We start from the raw sequence: 26,108 nt of genomic DNA on the forward strand, positions 1-26,108 counted from the left end.
CTACCTGGGGGGCCTTGGCGGAGCCGAGCAGGTAGGCACGGGGTGGAGGGCCTTGGGGAGAGCGGCTGTGGGAGCCCCACTTGTGGGGTGTCCCTGTTGGAGCCCCCCCCAGAGCGGATATCCCTCCAAGGGTTGCTTGGGTTTGCAACTGGAAGTCTGAGTGCATTTGCTTCTGCACCCCATTTGGCCTCGAACTTACATCTGGGTGGGAAACTCTGCCAGGGGGACTAAGTTGTCAACGCCTGGGAGTTTGGCAAGACAGGAGAGGGTGATGTTCTAATGAGTCAGGGGATCACCAGTGGCTAGGCCGGGCCCCACATGCCAACCAGAAGTGAGCCTTGGAAAAGGCACTTTTTCTAAAAATAAAATTATAAAATAAAATTTAAAGGATCATGTTTCCTGGGCTCTGAAATCGGGGTGTCCCTGCCCAGGGGGTATTCCAAAGGTCGGGTTAGACCAGGGAGACTGTCCTCTGCATGTAAAATATTTTTATTTTTTTGCACGGGCAGAGTGCTTATTAAATGTGGAATGCACCAGGCTAACTGCCAACTGCTTCCTAGATACTCTGAAACTTTCCTCTCAAAGCTTACAGATTCACCCAGAGCCTTTTTTAGATAAGTTCCTAAATGTGCTTATTGTGTGAAGTTGTGGAGACGCGTTTCCCACAAAAATCACCACTGTTTGGAGAATGTTACACTTTTAACTGATTGTATGAATGATTGTATGTCCCCCTAAAAAAAAAATAAGAGCATGTAAATTATCTACACAGCAGGTAAAAGAGTCTTTTCCTATGTTTCTCATGTTTCATGGTAGTCAGGTTATCTATCTACTTCTTTGCTTTTAATAAATCCTTTTTGTACTTTACCTGGCAGAGTAAAAATGAGATGATTTCTTCCCATCAAGAATGATTTATTTGCATTGTAATGTGAAACTGCTTCTAGGAAGAGTTAAGCCTTCCCAAAACAATATCAATATAGGACCGTATCCGGGGGCATCCGTTTTATTATAGATATTTGCATTCTTTCCTATGGCTGATGGTGTTCGGGGTCAGGAAGGTAGAAAGGGAACAGGAAATAAGAAAGGGAACCATTTGAAGCTGACTTGTACTGAAGTTTCTTTAGATGTGTTTAGGTGCTGACTACAAGCAGAAATCAGAAAATGTAATAATTGTGTCTTTTTGGCCTTTCATTCTTCTTGTTGAATGTGGCAAGAATTAGAAAGAGGGGAGTATCTTCTCGGTGGTGCTAAGAGTCACCCCAGATACTCAGCAATGAAAGTCTGATGCGTCAGTGCTGTGTCCTGGTCTGCTTCAGGTGGTGTTGGGGACCTCCAGAATACCAGACGACATATGACAGTTCTGGGCACGGGGACATGCAATGCCCAGAAGAAACTCAGGTCTCACTGTGAGTTTGTATGCTAGTCATCTGAGCTATAGCCTATGCCGTGACAATAGATTTATTTCGTGCCTATTTATTTTATTTATTTTTGGGCTTGCACATCTGGTAGTCACTCCTTACTCTGCACTCAGGAATTACTCATGGCAATGCACAGGGTCTTTATGGGATGTCAGGGATCAAACCTGGGTAGGTCTATACGAGGCAAGTGCCCTACCTGCTGTACTATCTCTTTAGCCTCTAGGTGCAAACGTAAAGGAATAATATTGTTTTCTGGTGTGACAATAGGCAGTTTCTAAGGCTGAACATTTTATTTTAATTGGCTTCTATGTATATTTTGACAAGCATTCTAGACCATTGGATACCAAAAATCTCTTAAACGTAGAAATTGAGAGGAAGCTTTAGTGAGTACACTTTGGTTTGCTTTATAGGTTTTCCTTCAACATGCTTCAAAATATCAGTGGAATGTGAATGTTTTGAAACTACCTTAAGGGCTGGAGAGATAGCGTGGAGGTAGGGCATTTACCTTGCATGCAGAAGGACTGTGGTTCGAATCCCGGCATTCCATATGGTCCCCTGAGCCTGCCAGAAGTGATTTCTGAGTGCAGAGCCAGGAGTGATCCCTGAGTGCTGCTGGGTGTGACCCAAAAACAAAAAGAACAAATAAACAAAAAAAGAAACTACCTTAAAATTTGTTGACCTTGGGGTTGGCGCAGTAGCACAGTGGGTAGAGCATTGGCCTTGCAAGCAGCTGACCTGAGTTCAATCCCCAGCATCATATGGTTTCCCCAAGCCTGCCAGGGGTGATATTTGAGTGCAGAGCCAGGAGTAACCCCTGAACACCACCAGGCATGACCCCCCAAAATTTTATTTTTGGCCTTGAAGGTCTGAAACATCAGATTCATATTATTGGGCACCTCTTAACCTCCAAGACACAGTTTTAGTATTCAAGTTATAATCACATGTGGGCAGATGTAAGGCACCTTATTTAGTAGATTAAATCAATTAATTAAGCTAAAATAAGTACTGGGAATCCTGGTGGGGCTTTTTCTAAACTGATAACATCAGCCAGTTCTGAGTGACAGCCCTGTTCTATATTCTTGACATGAATTCACTTATTTCGTTCTTACAGGAATACCACGAAAGCTATTATTTTTTTTTATGCATAATTTTTTCGAAAGCTATTATTATGATTGTCTTACCGAGGGACCCAGAGAGAGGCCAAACCATATCTAAAAGCCTAGATAGCAGAACTAGAATTCAAACCAGACTGTTGGGCTCTAAAACTTCCTGATCTCAATCTCCACTTTAAAGTTCTGTAAAGAACTTTACACTAAGGGAGAAGGGGGCAGAAAGGTGAGGGCGGAAGAAGAGAAAAGAGAAAGGAAAGAGAGAAACTGGTATTGCAAGATGTTGATGAAGCCATTCCACGCTTGCATTTAATTATACTTTGCATGTAAGAGCATTTGCCCCCTAGTGAATAACATGGGATCCTTTTTGTTTTTAAGTTCTGAGTTATACTACTATTATCTTACTAGCATAAAAGGTGACTTTTTAAAAGAAGTTTAAATATCTGTTCTCAGAAGTTAAACATGAGATTTAAAGAAAGTACTTCTCTGTTTTTGAGAGATTTTTAAATCAGACATGTAAATAAACTCCCACACCTTCAGTTTAATGAATTACAATAGAAATTGGTTGGGGAGGGTTGGAGCAGTAGCAAAGCAGATAGGGCGTTTTGCCTTGCACACAGCTGACCTGGGTTTGATCCCCAGCATCCCATATGGTCTCCCAAGCCTGTCTGGAGCGATTTCTGAGAGCAGAACCAGGAGAATTTCCTGAGCAACCTCCCCCGCCCCCTCCCCCCCAAAAAAAGAGTTTAGGGGACTGGAGAGTTAATACAGTGTATAGGGCTTGCATTGCTGGGAGCTGACTCAGGTTCAGTCCTCATCACCCCATATGGTCCCTAAGCCCTGCTAGGAGTGATTTCTAAGCACAGAGCAGGGAGTAAGTCTTGAGTTTTGCTGGGTGTGATTTCCCCCTAAAAAATAGAAACAAAAATGGGCTAGAGTGATAGCACAGCAGTAGGGCATTTGCCTTGCATGTGGCTGATCCAGGATGGACCTTGGTTCGATCCCAAGCATCCCATATGGTCCCCTGAACCAGGAGTAATTTCTGAGCACATAGCCAGGAGTAATCCCTGAGTGTCACCAGGTGTGGTCCAAAAACCAAAAAAGAAAAAAGGAACAAAAAAGAAAGTTTTTTTGTTTTGTTTTGTTTTGTTTTTTTGGGTCACACCTGGCAGCACTCAGGGGTTACTCCTGGCTCTATGCTCAGAAATCACTCCTGGCAGGCACAGGGGACCATATGGGATGCCGGGATTTGAACCACCGACCTTCTGATTGCAAGGCAAACGCCTTACCTCCATGCTATCTCTCTAGCCCTGTGTGAGAGACTTTTGTTTTTTTGTTTGTTTGTTTAGTGTTTTTTAGGTCACACCCAGCAGCGCTCAGAAATCGCTCCTGGCTTGGGGGACCATATGGGATGCCAGGGGATCAAACCTTGGTTCATCCTAGGTTAGTGTGTGCAAAGCAAACGCCTTACTGCCTGCGCCACTGCTCTGGCCCCACCAGTAGCAATTTGACTCCTGAGTGTCAAATGGATGTGGCCAAAAAAAAAAAAAAAAAAAAAAAAAAAAGATAAATTGAGGGTAGGAAGAAAAGGTAGGTATAAAAAAGAGTAGTGTGGGCCGGGGAGATAGCATGGAGGTAAGGCGTTTGCCTTTCATGCAGAAGGTCATCAGTTCAAATCCCGGCGTCCCATATGGTCCCCCGTGCCTGCCAGGAGCAATTTCTGAGCATGGAGCCAGGAGTAACCCCTGAGCACTGCCGGGTGTGACCCAAAAACCACAAAAAAAAAAAAAAAAAAAGAGTAGTGTGTGAATGTATAGGTATGTTTGAGGAAACTGTTGTAGTCTGATATTATATGTTAGATCATGTTATATGTTATATGTTAGGGCTAGGAAGATAGCTTATTGGATGGCATGCGTGCTTCACATGAAGGATTCCTGAAATTGCTGAGAGGAACATCCCCCAACCCAGCACTACCTCTGGCGTACCTCCTAAATGTCCCTCCCAACCCAAAACAAAATAATTAAACAAAGCATATTGCAGTCACATTGGGATCACTTGAGATCCTGGAAAATAGGGACTGAAGGAAAAGTGTAGGCCCTATACTACCAGGGGTCTCTGTACAACATTTTGTGTCCCTGCCCTAGAGGAATCTTTTTTTGTTTTGTTTTGTTTTAGTTGTTTGGGTCACACGCCACAATGTTCAAGGCTTACTACTGACTTTGTACTCAAGGATCACCCGGACTTTGCCTCCTGCGGCCCCCAGGTAAATTGAGTTTGAGACCCCTGAAGGGACTTAGAATCAACTCCTGCCTTGCCAACTCAAGGTTACCAGTTCAAGTCCCACTGTCTTCCATGTGCTGTGTCTAGTCTTAGCTTCTCTGCTCTTAGAGCCTGAAGGTTCTGCTCTTTGTGATCTCCTGGTTTCAGCTGTCCCATGCCTTACCTTTCAATTTTGGGTCCTTACATGTTCTCACAGGGGTGAATACCAAAAATAAAGGGGTTTCACCTTCCACGGCCCTGCTGGTCATCCCCATTAACTTCGACAACTAGAGAGTACATGTGTGAGCCCTTCACGAATCTTCACCCTCTTTTGCCCACAATCACAGTCATGACCTGCTCTCAGCTAACAGACCTGAGATGAAACCTGTGTGCAGGCCCCACAGCCAGAGTGTGCAGAACAAGAGAAGAAGCTGGGGAGGGACTAAAAATTAATTTAAATGCTTAAAATTACTAAATAAGTTAATAAATATGGGGTTTTAGTGACTCGTTTTGAATGATAATTAAGATTTGAGGGCTAAAGAGAGACCTCAAAGTTAGAGTTTGGGTTCGGTCCCCTTGTATTGCAAGGTCCTCTAACTACCTCTGAGCAGCTCTGGGTGCAAACTTCAGTCATAGATCCAGAAGTAGTCCCTGAGTACCACCAAGTGTGGTCCTCCAAAATAAACCAAAACAGGAGCATATATATATATTGTTGGGCAAAATCTTTCATGATAAAATATGGGTTTGGCACTATAATACAATGAGTAGGGTTCTTGCCTTGCATGTGGCTGACCCATGATCAATCCCTAACATCCCATATGGTCCCCGAGCCTGGGAGGAGTGACCCCTGAGTGCAGAGTCAGGAGAACTCTGAGCGCTCCGAGCACTGTTGGATGTGGCCCCCCAAAAAATAAAAACCAAAACACTATAGAATATGGCAGTAAGGGTTTTAAGATTTTGAAGTGCAATATACATTATAAAACATATATAATAGTATATTGTATAAGTATATAATACAATATAAGCATACAATTTAAGTAGATTTTAAGTATATAATATACACATATATAATAAAATATCATTTAGGTAAAGAAAAATTATAAGTCAGAAAAGGTGAAAAAGAAATCTGCAGTTATCAACTAATGAAGAGTCTATATATTTTTATTTATTTGCTTGAAGGGCAACACCCACAGGTCTCAGGGCTTACTCCTGGCTCTGCACTCAGGAATTACTCTGGGTGGGATCAGAGACACATAAGGATGCTGGGGATTGAATCTGGGTTGGTCACATGGAAGGCAAAAACCTTACCCCCCAATCCAGGACCTAAGGTGGTTGGTTTGAATCCCGGCGTTCCATATGGTCCCCCGTGCCTGCCAGGAGCTATTTCTGAGCAGTCAGCCAGGAGTAACCCCTGAGCACCACTGGCTGTGCCCCCCCCAAAAAAAAATCTTACCCCCCTTTACTATTGCTCCAGCTCAATTCTTTCCCACCCTTCCCACCAGCCCTATTTTTTAACTTTTTTAACCTGAGAGGAACGTATTTATTTCCATTTTGAGCATGCTGAGTTTGAAGTGGCTATGGAGCCCTCAGATGGAGGTGTCAAGAGAGAATTTAGGGCCGAGAAGAGAAGGCTGAGATTGATGATAAAGATTTTGGAGTTTGGAAAATGTACACTGGTGAAGGAGAGGGTACATTGCCTGACTGAAATGCAAACTTTGTAACTATGAAAAAATAAAAACCCAACCGTGGGCTGGAGAGATAGCACAGTGGTAGGGCATGTGCCTTGCATGCTGCTGACCCAGGACGGACCTGGGTTGGATTGCCAGCATACCATATGGTCCCTCGAGCCTGCCAAGAGTGATTTCTGAGTGCAGAGCCAGGAGTAACCCCTAAGCGTGGCCAGGTATGGCCTCAAAACAAAAACAAACAAACCAACAAAAACCAACTGTATTGTAACTGATTTTTAAATAAAGTAATTAAAAAAGAAAAATATTCTTCAATATTAAAAAATATTAGTGGTGTTAGCCACTAAGTGGTCATTGAAGCTATAGGAGCAGAGCAACTGGCAAATTTCAGGCTCTGTTACCTGTGGCCACTTATAAAATTTGTGATAAAGGAAGAGTTTATGGCCCACATATGAAAGAAATCATTCTGTGTTTGTCCCTCACTCTCAGACAAGACCCAAGAGACCATCTATCGAGCTAAATTTATGAAGGCGGTGGTGAATGCAGTACCTTGGGACATTGGTGGAGAGACACTGAAATACTGGTGCAGGGTGTGGTGTTAGGACTTGGTATACCTAAAACTCTGTCCTCAATAGCGTTGTAAATCTTAGTGCCTTGGTAAATAATGGGGCAAATATATATTTTTTGTTTGTTTGTTTGTTTGTTTTTTGTTTGTTTGGTTTTTTTTTGGGCCACACCCGGCAGTGCTCAGGGGTTACTCCTGGCTGTCTGCTCAGAAATAGCTTCTGGCAGGCACGGGGGACCATATGGGACACCAGGATTTGAACCAACCACCTTAGGTCCTGGATCAGCTGCTTGCAAGGCAAACACCGCTGTGCTATCTCTCCGGCCCCCCCTCCAAATTTTTTTAATACAAAACAGAGATTACTAAACAGTGGAGAAAGGGAAGGAAAGAAATGAAGGGGTGGATTAGAGATGACATTTGGAAATTGGTGGAAGGTCTTGGGCAGTTTGATGTGTGTGTGTGTGTGTGTGTGTGTGTGTGTGTGTGTGTGTGTGTGTGTGTGTGTGTGTATGTGTGTGTGTGTGAAGGGTCAGTAACTTTGCTCATCAAAACCATTCAAGTTAACACTATTGTAACCATTTTACCTAAATACATTAATAACTTTTAAGTACAAAAAACAATTATTGCCATTTTATTATTTCCCACCTCCCTGCCCTTTTCTATTGTGGTGATGGTGATGGCTGAAAGGCTTTGGTTATGGGGTTCAAAAGGGGGGGGGGGTCATGCTTTAGTTGTGCTACTAGGGCACATGTTTTTGTGAGTGCTTTCCAGGGCCAGAACAATTTGTGGTCTCAAGGTTCAAATCTTGGGGTGCTTACCAGCATCGTCCACATTTGGCTGTGGTGAGCTGGAGATTGGCTATCTGTTGTGGCCTCAAAGATCCCAGATCTTGCTCTCTGCACCCAGGATGGAATTCAGTGACCTTCCACTTGCAAGGTAAAAACTTTTTTTTTTTTTTTTTTGGTTTTTGGGTCACACCGGCGGTGCTCAGGGGTTACTCCTGGCTGTCTGCTCAGAAATAGCTCCTGGCAGGCACGGGGGACCCTATGGGACACCGGGATTCGAACCAACCACCTTTGGTCCTGGATCGGCTGCTTGCAAGGCAAACGCCGCTGTGCTATCTCTCCGGGCCCAAGGCAAAAACTTTGACACTGAGGTATATTCCTTGACCCCCAGTTTTTGTTTTTTTTTTTTTAGTGCTAATTTTGTTTCATAAATTGTGATTGTAAAACAATGCAAGGTTTACTAAAAGGTCAAACCAGCTCTACATCCAAGTGAATCTCTCAAGTTCATTTCTATTTTACCTCTCAGACATTCACTTATTCCAGAAGAGTCTTGATTGAAGTATACTTGCTGTTCTTTATTAATTTTTTTTTGGTAAAAGTATGACAACACAAAAAAAAAAAAAAGTATGACAACACATTCCCAGGCTCACAAGAAAGGAGAATTTCTTTTGCTTTTTTTGTTTTGTTTTGTTTTGTTTTTTGGTCAAACCCTGGTGACGCTCAGGGGTTACTCCTGACTGTTCGCTCAGAAATTGCTCCTGGCTAGGGGGCACTATATGGAATGCCAGGGATTGAATCCAGGTCCGTCCTGGGTCAGCGACGTGCAAAGCAAACACCCTACCACTGTGCTATCGCTCTGATCCCAAGAAAGGAAAATTTCTAACCTTGACATTTCTTTTTTTCTTTTTTTTTTTTTTTTTTTTGTTTTTGGGCCACACCCGGCATTGCTCAGGGGTTACTCCTGGCTGTCTGCTCAGAAATAGCTCCTGGCAGGCATGGGGGACCCTATGGGACACCAGGATTTGAACCAACCATCTTTGGTCCTCGATTGGCTGCTTGCAAGGCAAACGGCACTGCGCTATCTCTCCGGGCCCTAACCTTGACATTTCTAACCTTTCCTCCTCTGTCCTGTCATGACTATGTCATATGTACATAGTCTGTTTACCTTGAATGAAAGTCTTAATGCATGTGATGCCTTTCACTTGCTCTCCTTGGCTAGTCCTTGGGCAATTGCAAACCTTTGTTTCTGTTCAGCCCATGAAGGTACCTCTCTGCCTCTGTGCCTTTTCTTGTTTTGGTTTTATTTTGTTTGTTTGTTGGTTGGTTGGTTAGTTTTTGGGCTACTCAGGGGCTACTCCTGGATCCTGTCAGAAATTACTCCTGGCAGGCTCGAGAACATGGAGGGAGGGACCATATGGGATGCTGGGGATCAAACTCCAGTAGGCCGCATGCAAGGCAGATGCCCTACCCTCTGTGCTATGGCTCTGACCCCTGTGCCTATTTTTTTTTTTTTACAAAATAACTTTGGGCTATCATAAATTTTAGATTACTAGTCAGTGTTTTCTGATGTTTCATTTGAGTAATCAACCTTATTCACTCCTGACTCCAAATTTCTTAATCTCATGGAGGTAAGGTGTTTGCCTTGCATGCAGAAGGACAGTGGTTCAAATCCCAGCATCCCATATGGTCCCCCGGGTCTGCCAGGAGCGATTGCTGAGCGTAGAGTCAGGAGTAACCCCTGAGTACTGCTGGGTGTGACCCATAAAGAAACAAACAACAGATTTCTTTTTTTTTTTTTTTTGGTTTTTGGGCCACACCCTGTGACGCTCAGGGGTTACTCCTGGCTATGCGCTCAGAAGTTGCTCCTGGCTTCTTGGGGGACCATATGGGACGCCGGGGAATCGAACCGCAGTCCGTCCTAGGCTAGCGCAGGCAAGGCAGGCACCTTACCTCCAGCGCCACCGCCCGGCCCCCAACAACAGATTTCTTAATCTATTCCCAAATTCATGTTCATTTTCAAAGAGTTAAAGTTTGATACCACTGAGAAGCTCACAAGAATATAGAAGAGCTTAAAAGCTTTTTTTGGGGGGAGGGAGGGACATTCAATGGTACTCAGGGGTTACTCCTGGCTCTGTACTCAGAAATCACTCCTGGCAGGCTTGGGGGACCATATGGGACCATATGGGATGTCAAGAATTGAACTCAGGTTCGTCCTGGGTCAGCTGCGTCCTACAGCTGTGCTATTAGTCCAACCCTGCATAGTACTTTGCTGCGCCCAAGCATTGAACTATCCAGACCTTATCTGCCTTTTATTTCTAGGAGTGGTCCTAGCCTACTTATTCATTGCTTGGGATCTCTCTACCCCCAAATTTCCCAATTATTAATAAAAATGTGTCTAATTTTCTAGGGTAGAGAGTAGAATATTTTTTCTTCAGAAGACCAAATAAATAACAGAATCTGTGTGCCATCCACAGTCTCTACCATAACTGCTCAGTTCTACACTCAAAAACCAGAGATTATATGTACTTTTCTGTTTCAATGAAAGTTTATTTATGGGCACTAAAATTTGGATATCCCATAGTTTTTACATGCCACAAAATAAATACTTTCCCCCCACCCCCGATCACTGCTGGAGATAGAACCCAGGGCCTCAACATACAAGTCAAATTAAAATATTAAATAAATTAAATCAGATTATTATTATTATTATCAAATTAAATAAAAAATAGTTAAAGCCAACAATTTGCTCAGAGGCCAAACAAAAGTAGGTGACAGATGGGTCACTGTTGGTCTACAGGTTGACTATAGTGCAGACCCTATTTTGAGGGTATTCTTAGGAGTACTTGGGTCTGTAAGTTTAGTTTTTAAAAATGGTATATATATATTTATTTTTTGGTTTTGGGGTCACACCCAGCAGTGCTCAGGGGGTTACTCCTGGCTCCACACTCAGAAATCACTCCTGACAGGCTTGGGGTACCATATGGGATGCCAGGATTTGAACCAATGACTTTCTGCATGAAAGGCAAATGCCTTACCTCCATGCTATCTCTCCAGCCTCTAAAAATGGTATTTTAAAGTTGCAGCTACTTCCAAATTTTAGTACATTTCTTTTTTTTTTTTTTGGTTTTTGGGCCACACCCTGTGACGCTCAGGGGTTACTCCTGGCTATGCGCTCAGAAGTTGCTCCTGGCCTCTTGGGGGACCATATGGGGCGCCGGGGGATCGAACCGCGGTCCGTCCTAGGCTAGCGCAGGCAAGGCAAGCACCTTACCTCCAGCGCCACCGCCCGGCCCCTTTAGTACATTTCTTTTTACTTGTTTTTTTGTTTTTGTTTTTTGGGAAGGGGATACCTAGTGTATCAGGAATCATTCCTTGCTATGCTCTGAGGTGCTTGGGATCATCCATATGCAAGGCAAGCACCCTACAGCCCAACTGCTGCACATTTTCATTTATCTTTCAGTTTTCATGTGAAGGCAATGTTTTGAAACATGAGGTTGAGAAATAACTTATTCTGTACAATGTCAGAGTTGCAAATAAGTTTGAAAATGTGCTTGAATCTTCAATCATTGTGACCTAGCAAGTAAAATAATGATTATTTTGCTCCAGTGAAAGTGGGGTCATTGAAAGCTGGGAGAAATAAAAGCAAAACTTCAGGGACAAAGGGTTGAAAACCGGATGGACTCTTTTGTCTTGTTTTCTTTTTGACTTGAAGGAATATTTTTATCCAGAGGAAAATAAAACATTAATTTTTCTTTGCTCCATTGGTGTTACATAGCAAGTCATAAGATTAGGGGGCCGGGCGGTGGCGCTGGAGGTAAGGTGCCTGCCTTGCCTGCGCTAGCCTAGGACGGACCGCGGTTCGATCCCCCGGCATCCCATATGGTCCCCCAAGAAGCCAGGAGCAACTTCTGAGCGCATAGCCAGGAGTAACCCCTGAGTGTCACAGGGTGTGGCCCAAAAACCAAAAAAAAAAAAAAAAAAAAAAAAAAGATTAAAGGATTAAGATAACAACAGTGAGATAAGAGAATGCCATTTAAAGGACTTTTTAAAATGTAACTCTGGGCTGGAGAGATAGCATGGTGGTAAGGCGTTTGCCTTGCATGCAGAAGGATTGTGATTCGAGTCCCAGCATCCCATATGGTCCCCCGAGCCTGCCAGGAGTGATTTCTGAGAGCAGAGCCAGGAGAAACCCCTGAGCGCTGCTGGGTGTGACCCAAAAACCAAAATAAATAAATAAATAACTCTGAAATATTGTTGCTCTTTTTTTTTGTTTGTTTAGTTTTGGTTTGGTTTTTGTTTGTTTTGGTTTGAGGCCACACCCAACTACATTCTGGGGCTATTCCCAGTTCTCTGTTCAGAGAACTAGTGATGTTGGCAGGCCCAGCAAAGACAGGAATTGAAACTCAGTTTTGAAGGAGAAAATTCAAGATTAAAAACAACAACAACACAACAACTTAGATTCCTGGAGACTAAGACTATATCTCAGAAGTACATGGTTTAGGGCCAGAAAGATAGCACACCAGTGGAGCGTTTGCTTGCATACGGCCAATCCAGGAGGGACTTAGTTTGATGCCTGGCATTTCATATTGTCCCTCAGCCTGCCAGGGACAATTTCTGAGTGCAAAGCCAGGAGTAACCCCTGAGCATCGCTGGATCTGGCTCCAAAATACCAATCAATCAATCAATTTAAAAAAAAAGTTAAAGAAAAAAAGGGGGGGGGGCGAAGCAATAGCGTAGCAGCAAAGTGTTTGCCTTGCGTACAGCTGACCTGGGTTCGATCCCTGGCATCCCATATGGTCCCCTGAGGCTGCCCGGAGCAATTTCTGAATGCTGCCAGATGTGGCCCCCAAACCAAAAATAAATAAATTAAAAAGAAAAAAGTATATGGTCTGCATGTGGAAGCCCTGAGTTGGATCCCAGGACCACATGGTTGTATGGACACCATCAGAATTTACTCCTAAAGACTTGGGTTAAGAGGAGCCATTAAGCCAAAAAAAAGTTTTAGATTTCTGCTTAGCCACTTTTAATATTCATTTTAAGGATTAATCTGTGTGTATTACATAAAGGATTTTTGTTTATATTGTTTTTGTTCCCTTTTTTTTTTGGTTTTGGGGCCACACCCAATGGCCCTCACTGCACTGCATTCAGAAATCACTCCTGGCAGGTGGGGGACTATATGGGATGCTGGGAATCGAACCCACGTTCATTCTGGGTTGGTCACGTGCAAGGCAAACGCCCTCCTGCTATGCCATCTCTCTGGCCCCATGTTTTTTTTTTTTTTTTGGTTTTTGGGCCACACCCGTTTGACGCTCAGGGGTTACTCCTGGCTATGAGCTCAGAAATCGCCCCTGGCTTGGGGAGACCATATGGGACGCCGGGGGATCGAACTGAGGTCCGTCCTACGCTAGCGCTTGTAAGGCAGACACCTTAGCTCTAGCGCCACCTTCCCGGCCCCCCCATGTTTATATTGTATTTAAAAATGTTAATTTACTGACTTCCACAGCTTTGAGTGATGACAAATCTTTACAGTATTAGAACATAAGAAAATGATTCATTTTCTTCAAATTTTAAATTCGTATTTGTCATAATACTGATTTTTTTCCCCATGTGGCTGTTAAAAATTAGGGTAGTAGTTCTTTTCTTGTTATTGAAGAGAACTTTTATTGCCTCTTCCCATTGTCCTAAAATAAAGCCAAAAAGAAAAAAAAATCTCAGTGTTTGGGATATTTTTGAATTGGTTACTTAGCAATATGAAACATAAATTTATATTTAAATGTTTCTCTGTATTCTTTGATACTCTGATTCAATAAAAGCCTATTAAGTTGATAATAATAGGGCCAGCTGGGAGGATATGGCTCAGTCTGCTCCACCAAAGTATTTATTGCAAATCCCCTTCTCCCTAATCTCCATTTAAACTGTCAGGGGAAACATGGAACAAAAGAGGCAAATGAGGTCAATGAGAAGAATGATCCATCCAGTCATCATCATCATATGACAGTTACCATTACAGTTAATTTATGTTAATGTAATTCAAGGTCAAGCCGACTCTAACAGAATTTTAGCTGCTCCTTGTAACAATAGGGAAACACTGGGTTTTATTTTTTGAGCTTGAAATGAATTCTTTGAGTACAGTATGTGTGGTGTTACAAGCTTTGGGTTTGTGTTTTTTTGGTTTTCTTGGTTTCTGGCAGCGCTCAGTTCCTCCTAGCTCTATCCTCAGAAATCACTCCTGGCAGGCACAGGAGACCATATGGGATGCCTGGATTCGAACCACCACCCTTCTGCATGCAAGGCAAACGCACTATCTCCATGCTATCTCTCCAGCCCCTTGGGGTTTTTTGTTTGTTTGTTTTTGGGCTACACCCAGTGGTGCTCAGGGGTTACTCCTGGCTGTCTGCTCAGAAATAGCTCCTGGCAGGCACGGGGGGACCATATGGGACACCGGGATTCGACCAACCACCTTTGGTCCTGGATCGGCTGCTTGCAAGGCAAACTCCACTGTGTTATCTCTCCGGGCCCCCCTTGGGTTTGTTTTGATTGCTCCTGGAAACCTTGCTCTGCAAGACCTCAAATTTGCAAGGCAAGTGCTCTGCCCACTGAATTGTATGTATGGCCCCAGATGTAATGTGCAGAGCACAGAGTAGGGAAGGTTTGGATTACATTTGATGGTGCTCAGGGGTTCTTTCTGGATCTGTGTTGAGGCAATCTGTGTCACTTCTGGTGGTGCTTGTGCCCAAGATGGAATCCAGATTGGCCAAGTGCAAGGCAAGCACCTAATTAAAAATAAATAAATCGGGGCTGGAGCAATAGCACAGTGGGTAGGACATGTGCCTTGTACACAACCAACCCGGGTTTGATCCCTGGCATTCCATATGCTCCACCGAGCCTGCCAGGAGCAATTTCTGAGTGCAGAGCCAGGCCTTAGTGTCTTCAGTTGTGGTCCAAAACCCAAAAAATAATTTAATTGATTCAAAACTAAACAAACAAGCAAATAAATTATTTAACTGAATCACTATGAGATACAGTTATAAAGTTGTTCATGATTGAATTTAGTCATAAGATGTCCAACACCCTTCACTAGTGTACATTTCTTGTTACCAATATTCCCAATTCTCTCTCTCTCTCTCTCTCTCTCTCTCTCTCTCTCTCTCTCTCTCTCTCACACACACACACACACACACACACACACACACACACAAGGCAAACACCTTAATCACTTCACTATCTCTGATTCCCCCCTTTCAAAACAAAACTATGTAGGTTTGGTTTGGTTTTGATAGTGCTGAGGAACAAATGTTCTACCACAAAATGTGCATTATTTGGAACTTCAACAGTAATTGTTCTTGAAGTGACCCAGAAACTTCTGAGCATGACTGGGGGGGGGGCATCTCCCCAATTAAAAAAAAAAGTATTTTTTAGAGTGCACAGATATTGTGTCTTTGAATTTTGATAAATTCAGCAGAAAATTTCAAAGTATTGTCTCTTTGTGATGCTCTGCCTCTGTTCTGTTGTCAACCTGGGACACTTCAATGATGCCTTTTTATTTATTTATTTATTTATTTATTTATTTATTTATTTATTTATTTATTTATCTACCTATTTATTTTTTGGTTTTTGGGTCACACTTGGTGGTACTCAAGGGTTACTCCTGGCTTTGCACTCAGAACTCGCTCCTGGCAGGCTCGGGGGACATATGCGATGCTGGGATTTGAGCCACCATCCATCCTGGGTTGGCTGCATGCAAAGCAAATGCCCTACCACTGTGCTATCTGTCCGGGCCCTCAATGATGCCATTAAGAGGGTTAGTGTCAAGCAGATCTTAGCTCAAAGCTTTTAGTTTGTTCAAGCAAAATAATAATAATAATAATAATAATAATAATACGGACTAATTTTTGTGTTGTTTCAATATCACTATAACTATTTGGGCATATTTATAGAACTTTTAAAGAGAGTGGCTGATCTTCATGAATCTTAAACTGGGAACATGTCAAAATACTTTTGATAATACTTTTCTTTTTTTTTTTTTTTTTTTTTTTTTTTTTTTTTGGTTTTTGGGCACACCCAGTGACGCTCAGGGGTTACTCCTGGCTATGCGCTCAGAAGTCGCTCCTGGCTTGGGGGACCATATGGGACGCCGGGGGATCGAACCGCGGTCCGTCTCCTAGGCTAGCGCAGGTAAGGCAGGCACCTTACCTCGAGCGCCACCGCCCGGCCCCCGATAATACTTTTCAATAATAGATGATAACATAGTAAGTGTGATTAGAAAGCAAAGGGCTGGAGCAATAGCACAACAGGTAGGGCGTTTTGTTTTGCACAATTCCCAGCATCCCATATGGTCCTCTGAGCCTGCCAGGAATCATTTCTGAATGCAGAGCCCCTGAGAGGTGCTGGGTGGGGGCCCCTAAGACTAAAACTAAAAAGTCAAAGGCTTCAATAACAGTGCCTCCCCAAGTTCACACTTCTTTTTTAATTGTAGAGTTCCTCAAAATACCTTCCCACACATCTAGTAATTAAAGCCAGTGAAGCAATATAACTAGTTGTGCCACATACTCTTGTTTCTTCTTCCTTTTTGGGGGGGAACTTAGAGGACAGGTAGAGTTACTATTTTATATATTGTAATGCATTGACATGCATAGACAAAGCTCTATTTCATGAATTCTTGAGTTATTAATTCTTTAGAGTTGCTCATTCTACTTTGGTGGCTTACTGAATAGCCAAGTTGGTTTTGGTTTTTTGGGCCATACCCAGTGATGCTCAGGGGTTGCTCCTGGCTATGCGCTCAGAAATTACTCCTGGCTTGGGGGACCATAGGGGATGCCAGGGGATCTAACTGTGGTCCTTCCTAGGCTCTGCGCCACCGCTCTGGCCCCTGAATAGCCAAGCTAAATATATATGTATGTGTGTGTGTGTATATGTACATATATATTTTTTTAACCTTACTTAATTTGTTTATTTATTTATTTTGGTTTTTGGGTCAGACCCGGCAGCACTCAGGGGTTACTCCTGGCTCTACGCTCAGAAATCGCTCCTGGCAGGCTTTTGGGACCATATGTAATGCCAGGATTCGAACCACTGTCCTTCTGCATGCAAGGCAAATAAACTCCCTACCTCCATGCTATCTCTCTCGCCCCTTAATTTATTTTCTATGTGACTTTTGGGCCAGGCCTTAGGGTTGACTTCTGGCCTTGTACTTGCAGGTACTTGAGGAGGGGCAGTTCTGGGGATCAAATTGGGCCTCCAACATGCAAAGCATGTGCTCAGCCCAATGAACTAGCTCTCACCCAATTAAGCCATCTCTTTGTCTCCTTAAAATATTTTATTATTAGGGCCAAGCAATAGCACAGAGGGTAGAGTGTTTGCCTTGCGTGCAGCTAACCCAGGTTCAATCCCTAGCACCCCATATGATCCCCTAGAGCCTGCCAGGAGTGATCCCTGAGAGCAGAATTGGGGTATAGACCCCCCAAAAATTGTTATGACTAAGTTTATTACACTATTTGCTGTGATACAGCAGTTTGAAGGGTAAGTTATAAAGAACTATTCAAGTCATATGGCATTTAAATTTTTGCAAGTTGAAAAGTAATCTCATTTGGCAGGTATATTCCGAAATAAGATTTGCATACTTAGCTGATATTTTTGGCAGCCGAGTGAGTGAATTCAATTTGCTTCTAAAAGACATTGTTGTGGCAAATAATATTTTTGCTCTAGGCACTTTTCAAACGCTGTTGCTACATCTGGAAGAGATTATTGTAATGAAGAGAAAATGTGGAGGAAATGTAGAGGAATCATAAAATCTCATTTCTCTGTCTTCAGACTTAAATGTGTTATTTTCCTGTCCTTGTAAGCATGAAACATGAATTTTGAAATTGGAGACATTAAAGAAAAACGTAAAGCTAAATGTTCCATTTATTTGATGTGAATAATTGATTTCAGCGTGTATTCCAAGAAGAAAATGAATTGTAGTTCATTCAATCTAAAGAAATGATTACATGACATGGCTTATCATTTTGTATTGAGACAAAAGAATTTCCATTGCTACAGCGGAAGAGTGTGGTACTATTTTTACCATCTACAACAGCTTATTGTTTCCCCTAGGTTTTTCAACCCTGACCCAATTTAAAGTAAAAGAAGAAAAAGCCTAGAGTGAACTTGTTCATAAGCGTAGAACATTGGAACACTGGACAGTGATAAATCTAAGTAGTTTCCAGATAGGAATTAATTCAGAAACAAAAATTGCCAATTGCTTTGTATTAAATCTTTTACAATTTATACATTATTTTTGAATATTTATTTTTGTATATTTATTTTTGAATTATAAATATATTTAAACAATGGCAAATCATATTTTGATGTTAACTTTTGTTTTACTTTATTACACGTAGTAGGGCTGTTTGTCTCATGAGACTTTCATTTATTTGTGGGCATGTGTGATGTGATTCTGGTTTGTTTGGGGGTTGCACTCCCATCTCTGTGCTTAGAGGACCATGTGGTATTGGCGCTCAAACCTAGAACCTCCAGCATGTAACACATATGCTAAGCCTGTTGAGCTACACTTCTGATCCTGAATTGTGATTTTATTTTTTATAGTTTGGGGAAAGGATTAGCGAGGGGAGGCCTAATGATGCTTAGCAATTTCTCCTGGCTCTGCATTCAGGAATCACTCCTGGCAATGGGGATATGGGATGTCAGGGAACAAACTCTAGTCATCACATGCAAGGCAAATGCCCTACCTGCTGCTCTATGACTTAGGCCCAGTATTGTGATTTTATTTATTTATTTATTTTGGTTTTTGGGTTACACCCGGCAGCGCTCAGGGGTTCCTCCTGGCTCTACGCTCAGAAATCGCTCCTGGCAGGCTCGAGGAACCATATGGGACACCAGGATTCAAACCACTGACCTTTTGTATGCGAGGCAAACGCCTTACCTCCATGCTATCTCTCTGGCCCCTGACTTCATTTCTTTAATGTTTTAATATTAACAGTTCTTATTCATTTTACCTCTATTATAGACATTGAAATTTTCTAAACATTTTTGTTTTATTTTTAGGACATTTTTCCATCCATTATATTTTTGATATACTTTATTTTTGTTCTAATAGCCCCGTACTACTAGTCTGTTCTCTACTCTTAATCTGCTTTTTGTTTTCTTCTCATCTTCAGATTTTTTTCTCTTCTCATCAGAGAGTAAGAAACTCTTTGCTCAAAGGGCGGGTAGTTTGTGTACAGGAAATCTATCCTTGCTTTTTTTTCCTCCACAATACTTATTTTTAAGCCTTTTTTTTTTTTTTTTTTTTACACTTAAACCATTGGCTTTTCCACACAGTTTATTTTCAGGGGATAATTGTGCTTGTCATTTCAGAGAAAAAATAGAAACTGTCAGAGAGGAAGTTTATCTTTATCAGAGGGGAAGGAGAACCTCTAAATCTACAAATTGACCTACATTCACTCTCTTTTTTTTACTCCTGATTACTTTTTTTTTTTTTCTTTTTTGGGCCACACCCGGCAGTGCTCAGGGGTTACTCCTGTCTGTCTGCTCAGAAATAGCTCCTGGCAGGCACGGGGGCCCATATGGGACACCGGGATTCGAACCAACCACCTTTGGTCCTGGATCAGCTGCTTGCAAGGCAAACGCCGCTGTGCTATCCATCCGGGCCCTCCTGATTACTTTCTATCCCAGTGTAAAGTTGCCCCACTGTCAACCAGTGATCATTCCCTTTTCTTTTCTTTTTTTTTTTTTTAGATACCTTTATTTAAACACCTTGATTACAAATATGATTGAGGTTGGGTTTCAGTCATGTAAAATACACCCCCCACCCTTCACCAGTGCACCATTCTCATCACCAATGTCCCAAATCTCCCTCCTCCCCAACCCACCCCCGCCTGTACTCTAGACAGGCTTTCCAGTTCCCTCATTCACATGGTTAGGATAGTTGTCAGTGTAGTTATTTCTCTAACTGCACTCACCACTCTTTGTGGTGAGCTTCATGTCGTGAGCTGGACCTTCCAGCTCTCCTCTCTTTTGTCTCTGAAAATTATTGCAAGAATGTCTTTCATTTTTCTTAAAACCCATAGATGAAGGAGACTATTCTGTGTGTGTGTCTCTCTCTCTCCCTCTGACTTATTTCACTCAGCATAATAGATTCCATGTACATCCATGTATAGGAAAATGTCATGACTTCATCTCTCCTGACTGCTGTGTGATACTCCATTGTGATATGTACCACAGTTTCTTTAGCCATTCATCTGTTGAAGGGCATCTTGGTTGTTTCCAAGATGAAAATAGCGCTGCAATGAATATAGATGATCGCTTTCTTTTCGATGTCCTTTTCTTTCCCTTTTAGGACTTGCTTTCCACACTTCTTTCTTTCCTTCGGATCTCTTCTACTAGTGTTTACACAGTCTTGTGTTTTTTTTTTCCCTTTATTTAAAAAAATTGACAAAACTTTCCTGGACCCCATGTTTATTATCAAATTCCTGTACAGCTGCAATTCTGTTGTGAACTTGCCTGTTTGGATAAACCCCAAGAAAGGGCAGCTTACAGTTGCTGTTTCCATTATTTTACCCATCTTTTTTTTTAATTCTGTGGAGGGGATGCCCTCACACAAGTGATGCTCAGGGGTTACTCTTGGCTATGCACTCAGAAATCACTCCTGGCTTGGGGGACCATATGGGATGCCGGGGATCGAACTGAGGTCCATCCTAGGTTAGGGCATGCAAGGCAAATGCCCTACCGCCTGCGCCACCACTCCAGCCCCTCCCAATAACTTTTTTTAAAAAGGTTTCCAGATAGAATACAGTAGGGGGGTACTTAGGTACTTGTTTTACACACAGTCAACTGTGGTTTGATCCTTGCCATCGTATATGGTCCCCACCAGCCAGTCCAGGAGTGACCCCTCAGCACAGAGCCAAGAATAAACCCTGGGTACTGCTGGGCTTATTCCTAGAGATAAAACCCAGGGTTTACACAGTCAAGATATGTATTCTATCACTGAATCGAGTTTCCAGCCCCTAAAATGATTTAGAACAGGGGTCTCAAACTCAATTTACCTGGGGGCCCCAGGAGGCAAAGTCGGGGTGATCCTTGAGTGCAAAGTCAGTAGTAAGCCTTGAACATTGGGGGGTGTGACCCAAACAACTAAAACAAAACAAAACTAAGAAAGATTCCTCTAGGGCAGGGCCACAAAATGTTGTACGGAGGAACGCAAACGGCCCACGGGCCGCAAGTTTGAGACCCCTGATTTAGAAGATCAGTATGCACTGTTGGAATTAAGTTTTTCAACCCCCCAAAAATAATAATAATAATTCAAGACTTAGGAATTATCTCAATGGGTTGACTATATGCTTTGTATGCACAAGGTACTTCAATCTCTGGTGCTACAAGTTCCCCCAGCACACAATTGACATTAGCTTCAGGTATGTCTCGAACCAAAAAGCAAACCAAAATATTACTAATACAAAATAAGTCAGTGCTAAACAAAACTTATGATGAATCCTCTTTTTTTTTTTTTTTGTTTTTTTTGTTTTTTGGGTCTCACCCGGCAGTGCTCAGGGGTGACTCCTGGCTCCATGCTCAGAAATTGCTCCTGGCAGGCACGGGGAACCATATGGGATGCCGGGATTTGAACCGATGACCTGCATGAAAGGCAAACGCCTTACCTCCATGCTATCTCTCCAGCCCCTGAATCCTCTTTTATAATTAATCATGATTTAAGTTGATTAAATATAGGAGAGGGGCTGAGGAATGTGGCTTAATTGTATAGCTCATGCCTTGCCTACATGAGGCTATGAGCTCAATCCCCCACTTTGTGTCATATCACTGAAACCCCAATATCGCTAGTATGATCCCTGGTGTCCAACCCCTGACAAGCTTGAGAGCCAAGTGTCTGGACTTCCAGACATCATCATAATAATAGCTGGATGTATTAGTAGGAACTACAAATTATCTGGAAGCTATATTTTGAGGATGACCTTGCAGAAATACAGGAGACTGTTTGGAGAACAGATAACAACTTCAACTGCCTTTTTTCTCTTGTTTATTGAGGGGCTTTGTTTTTTCCTTTAGGGTTTTTTGGTTGGTTTTTTGTTTGTTTGGGGGGGCACACCCGGTGACGCTCAGGAGTTTCTCCTGACTCTGCACTCAGAAATCGCTCCTGGACAGGGGGCCATATGGGATGCCGGGTATTGAACCTAGGTCTGTCCTGGTCAGCCATGTGCAAGGCAAAAACACCCTACCACTGCCCTATCTTTTTGGCCCTGATTTGATTTGGTTTTTGTTTGTCTGTTTGCCACACTCAGCACTGCTAAGGACTTTCTTCTGGCAGGGCTCTGGTGACCATATATGGTGCCAGGAATCAAACCCAGATCAACCTTGTGCCAGGCAAGTACCTTCCCTGTTATTCAAACACTCTGCCCCCTCTATTGTTTTTGCGTGGAAAAAAAAAAAGTCTTGTTTAACCAGCGTTGGTTAAGCTACCTTCAATTTTTGTTATCTGTTCCCTAAACTTAGGCTGAACTGAGAAAGTCAAATGGTCACAAGAGGTTCATTTTCAAAATACCCCTTCCTCTCTAGTGATGAATCTAAAGACTGTCCCAAGGAAGCTTGGCCCCATTCTCATTTCAGAAAAGGGGGTTAGACAGCCAGTAAGAGTTTGTTGTATAGTTTGCAAATGCACTTGATTGTAAGTTCCTTCCTTCCTTCCTTCCTTCCTTCCTTCCTTCCTTCCTTCCTTCCTTCCTTCCTTCCTTCCTTCCTTCCTTCCTTCCTTCCTTCCTTTTTTCCCACCTTCCTTCCTTCCTTTTTTCCTACCTTCCTTCCTTTTTTCCTACCTTCCTTCCTTCCTTTCTTCCTACCTTCCTTCCTACCTCCCTTCCTTCCTTCCTTCCTTCCTTCCTTCCTTCCTTCCTTCCTTCCTTCCTTCCTTCCTCCCTTCCTTCCTTCCTTCTTCCCTTCTTCCCTCCCTCACTCCCTCTCTCCTTCCCTCCCTTCCTTCCTTCCATCCTTCCTTCCTTCTCTTTCCCATACCCAGTGGTGCTCAGGGGTTATTCCTGGCTCTATGCTCAGAAATCACTCCTGGCAGGCTTGGAAAGACAATATGGGTGGCTGGGGATTGAATCCAGGTCAGTTGTGTGCAAGACAAATGCCCTAACCACTGAACTATCGCTCCAGCCCCACTCACTTTTATTTTCTGCATCTTTCCCTAGCTGTGCACAGATCTCTACCTCGTCAAACTTATTGAAACTTGCATGGTATCCAGTTCAGATATTCTGGTTTTGAGTAATAGTTTGTGTATTCCAAATAGGTACCCAATCTGGGATGAAAATCCAGATGAAGGTTTGCTTGTTGCTTCTTTTTGCCATTTTGCCTCTTCCCAAGAAGTGGCTAACCTCTCCAAACCCTACTCTGGTCCTCACAACTCACACCCACACCCCCTTCACCCCTTATCATTTAAGCTGTGCCCTTCATTCAGCACGGGTGCTAACATTTCATGCTGGCTGCTTCCCTGTGGGACAACTCTCTTCCTGGTTTGCACCCACACCTAAAACTCTGCGTCTGTCTTCTTATCTGCTCTAGAGTTCTGGGCCCCTGTGACTACATAGCATAAGATTTGGAGACCAGTTATTTATTTATTTATTTATTTATTTATTTATTTATTTATTTATTTATTTATTGGGCCACACCCGGTGATGCTCAGAGGTTACTCCTGGCTCTGCACTCAGAAATCACCCCCTGGCAGGCTGGGAGCTTATACGGGATGCCAGGAATCAAACTGGGTTCCTCCCGGGTTGGCCACATACAAGACATATGCCCGCCTACCACTGTGCTTTCTCTCCAGTCCCTGAAGTTTAAATTTTGGTGTGTGATTTGAAAACCTGAGAGCTTTGTCATCTAACTTTGTAACTTTAGATTGAGATAGGAACTTAGCTTGAACAAAGCACAGGAAATATTTTTTTAGGAAGAAGTGGTTAAGTTTGTAGTTTTAAATTCTTCAAAGGTACATCTTTTTATATAATACTGAAAAGGCAGGATACAATTATGCATACACTGTAATTGAAAGTGTGTAAAAATATGCTTATGAAAATAGGAAGGAGGAAATGTACCAAATATATCAGGACTGGAGGTGGTAGATTTGTAGGTATTTTCTATATTTTCAAAAATTCTAAAAAAATATATCTATATTAATTAATGACTTTTAAAACTCTAAAAGATTGGATTTTTTACATTTTTGTTTTGCTTTCAGTTTTTGAAAAAAAAATTTAACTTTTGAACTTGATGGAAATTAAGAATGTTGTTGCCTTCGTGTTTTAATGTTTTCTTAAGAAGCACTTAGCCAAGTTTGAGTGTGTGACCTAAAAGCTAGGTTGACCTCAGTTTTATTTTACCTCGGTTTTAAAGTTATTTGAAACTATTGTAAAGCTGAAAAGTTCTGTATAATTGGGTACCATTATTTTGTAGAGGTTTTTGAAAGAAGAATTTTATCAGAAAAGGGTAAAGTAAGTTTCTCTTTTATATAGATGATTACTAACATTTCTTTTATGTAATGTAAACTTCCAAGTTTCATACTGTTCTTTTACATCTCGTTTTCAGAACTGGGTCATTTTGTGAAACTTCCTCTTAGGATAAAACATTTCTCTGGACTGTTATACCTTAGTAGTTTTCAGAACTTAGCTATGAACGAGCTCTTTTTTATCTCCCTAGCTAGGACGCATATCCCTCTACTTCAGGATGTATTTTAAGCATGGGGTGTTTATCTTGAGGTTCCAGGCTCTTGGCTTGAGGTGGGTAGGAAGTACCTCACTCTTTTTTTTTTTTTTCATAAAACAGAAGGCTGCACCCTCTGATTTCTTTCAAGAGGGCCTTTCTGTTATCCTGCGCAATCCATAATAATTAATGAATTGTACTTTTCAGAGAGTCTTGACAAGAAGAATGAATTCACGATGGCCACTCCAGTTTATAAACTTCGCACTTTTCTTTCAAAGAAGGAGGTATTTGACTCCTATTGTTTTTTGCTTTGGCCTTTGAGGTCTCTGTTGCAACTCAGAGAAGACAGGAAAAGTTGTTGATGACATCCTGTTGTAGAAGCTGATATTATTGTTATGTCTATAAGGTGGGACTTACATTCACAAGCTTTGCAGTAAAATAGAACTAAACCTACTGACCTAACCAGTTTTATTTCAGCTTCCTTCTCCCTAAGAAAATAAAATGAGGGGCCGGGTAGGTGGCGCTGGAGGTAAGGTGTCTGCCTTGCAAGCGCTAGCCAAGGAAGGACCGCGGTTCGATCCCCCGGCGTCCCATATGGTCCCCCCAAGCCAGGGGCGATTTCTGAGCACATAGCCAGGAGTAACCCCTGAGCGTCAAATGGGTGTGGCCCAAAAACCAAAAAAAAAAAAAAAAAAAAAAAAAAAAATGAATAATAACTATCTATCAAGCTGTAGGAATTAAATATTATAATATATGTAGGAACTGAACCCAGGTCTTGGCACATGCAGTCATTAACTAGTAATGATTATCATTTAAAATATCACACTGCTGGGGTCAAAATTATAGTACAGCAGGTAAGGTTTTTGTTTGCCTTACGTGCAGCTAACTTGGGTTTGACCCACTGAACCCATAAAATCCTCTGGACCTGCCAAGAGGGATCCTTAGCACAGAGCCAGGAGTAAGCCCTGAGCACTTCCAGGTATGACCCCAAAACAAAACAAAATAAAATAAAATATCACACTTGTATACAAGTTTACCTCTTCTGCGTTTCTTGCTTTCGATAACTTTAGGTTTTATTTACTGGAAACATTAAGTTCTGATCATTAAAAATGTGTAAGGAAAATAAATGAGTAAGAAGTGGGTTAGTCTGTGAGAAATTCTTTGATCTCTGTCATGCTTTTTTATTTTATTTATATATTTTTTTAAATTTTGGGCCATACCCAGGGAACTCAGGGGTTACTTCTGGCTCTGAGCTCAGAAATTGCTCCTGGATTGGGGGACCATATGGGTCGTGGGGGATCGAACCAAGGTCCATCCTGGATGGGCTTCATGCAAGGCAAATGCCCTACTGCTGTGCTATTGCTTCGGGGCCTCTGTCATGCTTTTAGCTATTCTTAACTTATAGACTTCTTCATGAAAGAGAAGTGGTGATGTAGGTAATAAATAACATCTTTTGGATAATATCTTCTTTGGAAATATCTTTTAAATTTTTATATCATTATTTGTCCAAATACCCTCCTAAATTTATTTTTCTTTCTCTCTTTGGGCCATACCTGGCAGTGGTTAGGAGGCCCATTAACCTATTGGTGATTTCT

Source organism: Suncus etruscus, chromosome 19, assembly GCF_024139225.1.
Source record: "Suncus etruscus isolate mSunEtr1 chromosome 19, mSunEtr1.pri.cur, whole genome shotgun sequence".
In the NCBI taxonomy this organism is placed as follows: Eukaryota; Metazoa; Chordata; class Mammalia; order Eulipotyphla; family Soricidae; genus Suncus; species Suncus etruscus.